Raw genomic sequence first — 4488 nt, 5'->3', positions numbered from 1 at the left:
ACCAAAACATACCAGAGATGAAAAGGACTTGTGTTTGCTTCTCACGATGAGAAAGGGGCCAAGCCTTCTACATCAACAAAACAAGGACTGACAACGTGAGATAAGGACATGGTTGAGCATGAATTTGAGATGGTTGATTTAGAGGCAAAGGATCAGACTTCAAGAATGTAGTAGATGATCAGAGATAAAGACTATCATATCAAGGAGCTCATAGTCAACATGGCGAAAGCCAGATACATCATTTCATTCCTTGAACATGAGAATAGTCAGCTCAAAGAAAAGCAATTGATCATGGAAAAAGAGAAAACCAAATTATTACAGTAGGTTGGCAAGGGAAAAGAAATCATAGAGTCAAGTGAGCCTGAAGGAGCAAAAGGGAAAGGTAAGAGGAAAAGGCCAAGAACAAAGGGCCTAAAGAAGGCATTACAAGAAGAGGAAGAACACATCCTGTTGAATGAAGACATAGACCTAGAGGACAAAATTGCTCTTGAGGTCAATCAAGACAAGGAGTATTGGCTCAACAGGGTGAATGAACACTTGGAAAAACTCCTTGAGAAGGAAAACAAAGATAATCAGTTGCTTAGGCATATGGCGCACCACTACCAGGCTCAAAACATGATCGCCAATGTCAAGGTAAAGAAGCTTGAAAACAAGCTCAAAGAAGCAAAAAAGGAACAAAAGGATGAGGGAAACTTGGATATTCTTGCTGAAGCATATATGAAGGTTTAACATACATAATTTTACATCTTCCAGCCAATTCTGAGCACTTTTAGTTTTTTGTGAATTTTGGAGCTAAATTCGGAAAATCAGCAGTTCTAGAAACGCGGTGCCTTGGCACTGCGCTTTTTCCTCAGGCATCTATTTTAGGAAAGGTCTACATTTTTGGAAAGCTATTTCCATCCTCTAAAAACCTATTTTCTCAAATTTTACAGAGGTGGCTCAGTTTTGGAGAAAAGTGCGAAAAAGTGGCAAAAGTATAGCATTTTGGACCCTTTTTTGACAGGCGTTGCGCACCTGGAGCGACCTTGGGAGAATGGATTTTTGAAGACATTACCATGGTCCAAATTCAAAAATTCAAACTGTTCTGGAAACTAAACTTGAAGGGATAGTTGATCGTTCTCTCATACTTGCATTTGGACCTCTGGAAGACACATTAAAAGCAACTCAAAATTGGTGTTGTGCTTCTACACTTTTCTGTGTTTTAATTTGTAAATTTCACTGTGTAAAATCTCTAGTTTCCAATTTGACTTAGTCAAAGTCAAACCTCTTTATGTAATGGCACTAGTTTCGAGGCTAGGTGATGTAGGCATGAAGAAATGTACATCATAGGTTTTTTTTTATGTTTATTAGGCCTCATAAAAGAAGCAAACTCCTAAAAAAACTCTCTAAGAAGTGTTTGAGTTTCACCTTCTCACTCACCTGTTGGTTGAGAGAATATTGGAGTCAGTTCCTCCACCAATGAATTAGACTCCTGAAGGTGGGCAAGTGGTCTAAGAGAGCCTATATGTATCATTTCTCTTTCATAAAGAAGGGTTGGATTTTTTGTGGAGGAGGCTTGCATGTAATCATCTTTTCAGCTAATACAGAGACAGTTGTAGCTATTTTCAAGGAACTCTAGCCCAGTGAGTTCATGTTGTTTGTTCTTCATTCTATTTGTTTTCTAAAGGTTAAAACATCTTTATCCACATTATATCTCTTCTTTCTATGCATTCCTTATAGTGAAATATTCAGAATTCTTGTTTCTCAAGCTCTGTTTATCTGGTTTTCATAGTTATGTTTATGTCTTCCTAAGCTAATGAAATCATGTTTACTTATGCTCATTAGTTTCTTCTACACTTTCTCTTATATACTACACTGCCAATATTCTAAATACACCATGGCTTCTAATATCTAGCTCCTTCGCATATTTTCTCCTGCACTCCTACAACCTAGATCTATTTGTGGCTCCAAACCCTAGTTCAACAAACCCTAAAACCCAAATTTTCACAAACACACAAACAAATATATATATCTAGCCTAAAACCCATTTGCTTTAAATACATATCACTGATAATAGACTTATAGAGATCCCTCTCATGCCCAGCAGGGCTAGCTACTGAGCTGAAGTGGTTTGAGGTTACCCTTCTCGATTTCCTTTTCAGCCTAGGAAATTGTAAGGGACTAACATTTTTGGCGTCGTTGCCGGGGAACAAAAGATCATATCTTCCCTGGGAAAGAATGACAAGGATCAGATCTGATTGTTGATGGTGAATAGTGATCAGACACAAGAAAGGTTGTGCATCTTTCACCTGGCGACTCCAGTGTCAAAGAATCCAAAGAATTAGAATTCTCATGGCAACTCCAGTGTCAAAGAATCCAAAGAATTAGAATTCTCATGGCGGCTCCACTGTTCAAAACCGGTAGTTTGAAGAACTTCTTGGTGAATTAACTGTTTTCAAAATGGATTCAACTGCTCTAAGGTATGCTCCTATGAATCGAGCTCATATTCTTGGTTTTATGAATCGTATTCCTTGTATAGGTTGGCAAACAGGGCTGCCAAAGTTTAAAGGTTAAGATGGCCAAGATGAGGTTATTATGCATCTAATCAAATTTCATTGGCATATAAATAATCTTGGGATCAGGTTTCATAAGGATTGTTTGATGAAAATGTTTATGGCTTCCCTAGAAGGAAAAGCAATATCTTGGTATGAAGGATTGAAGCTAGGTAGCTTATACTCTCTTAAATATTTCCACACAACATTCTTTGATTTTTATGTAAAATTTCATGATTCATTTTTGTTGTTCGAATATTGTTGTGAATCCTGTTGGTGAGCTCCAGTATTGTAGCAATAATGCTACAACTCCTGGGGCTTCCTGTCTCTTAATTTTATCAACCCGGTAGTTCGTACAAACTTGGAAGCGACGGTGCTGTATGCACAAGTACTAGCTCTTGTCGCAGCTGTCACTTGGTCAGCTGGCACAAGTCCGCTAGGGCTCAAGCCAACTTCTATAGGCTCTCAGAAGAAGCTTGTTAAATGATGGACGAAAGCTAGCTCAAAGAAGACTAATCTACTTGGCAAAAATGAACTGAAAGCAAATCAAAACATAGAAACCTAGGAAACCCTAATTTGACTAGTCTAACCTCTACAATGCAAAGAATGTGAATAAAACTTCTACCAATGCTGTCATTACCTCTAATAAGTGAAAATGCATGGATCTAAGCTACTTGCATCATAAAAGACATGTTTTTGTATTTTTCCTTTAAGTGTATGGAATGATTGTGATTTTGTGCTAACTAGGGTTTGGTTGTGCAGATGGGATGGAGAAGGAAGGAAAGCATGGGAAAGGTTGGGGAGGTTAGGAGAGGTCCCTAGGGATCCTTAGCATCCATCTACAGAGGTTCCTCACGTTCAGAAGCTCAGCAACCGAGTGAGTGGCCTCCTACAGGATGTCTGCAGGGGATCCTACAGGATACTCAGAGGTTTCTACAGGATGTCTACAAACTGCTACAGGATGACCTACCGTGGGTGTTTGAAGTGATGGAGGAGTGATGGAATGATAGGGGGAGATGTGTAAGGTAGGAATAAGGCTGGTGATGGCTCAGAAGTGGAGGAATAGGATGGGAAATGAGTGTAGGGAGTAGGTTGGAAGATAAAGGGCTATGTCAACGAAAGGGCTAGGGAATGAAGTTACGTGAGGAGTGAAAGACTTTGGGAGATAACAGAGCGGAGCAGAGGTCAAGGATGTGTTTGCATGCGTGATCAAGATGGAGGAGAAGGTAATGGAACGAGAGAGAGCAGTGTAAATGAAACAAATGCTGATGAATGTCACCAAACCGAAAATGCATTAACCTAGACTACCTGTGCTATGAATTCAATGAACAGCAATCCAAAACGTGAAGAGAAATGTGCATGAAGCTGTGATGAAGGTGTGTGGTGCAGGTGTGAATTACATGGAAGCATCTAACATAACGTGACTGTGTTGCAGCAATCATAAAGCAAAGAAATGCGTATTTTTGGTGGTTAGTTATGGACTGCACCCCAATCCCTAAGAGAGATGGCAGTGAGCCTTAACAACCTTTTTGCTGGAGCTCCAATAGATTATATCTATCCTCTTCTATCCTAAGCAACTGGAAACAAATTCACCATAAGCAAATCCTATCTAAACTCATGAAAAAGACTAAATTAACAACCTGTAATTCAAATTGCATGTGAAAGTAAAACTCAAAGTGCTGAAACGAAATGCAAACAACATTACAACACAGAGGAGGTCTGTTGCTCTCTTAAAAACTCAGAATTGGATCAAAAGCTTCCTGTCTTTATTGAATAATCATGAATCTAATGACCTGCCAAAACTGGCTTACAAGGAGCAAAAACCGAGCTACAACATGACTAACCAAATTGACTAACTAGCTAACCCCAAATTGACTAACTAGCTACACAAAATGACTACCCACTAGCTAACCAAAATGAGGCCCCAAGCCTTCTTATTTATACAATTTGAGGACCC

Source organism: Pinus tabuliformis, chromosome 6 (genome assembly GCF_031772625.1).
Source record: "Pinus tabuliformis cultivar Carrire ecotype Pingquan chromosome 6, CPIR1, whole genome shotgun sequence".
NCBI lineage: Eukaryota > Viridiplantae > Streptophyta > Pinopsida > Pinales > Pinaceae > Pinus > Pinus tabuliformis.
Note: the sequence above shows the minus strand (reverse complement) of the source record.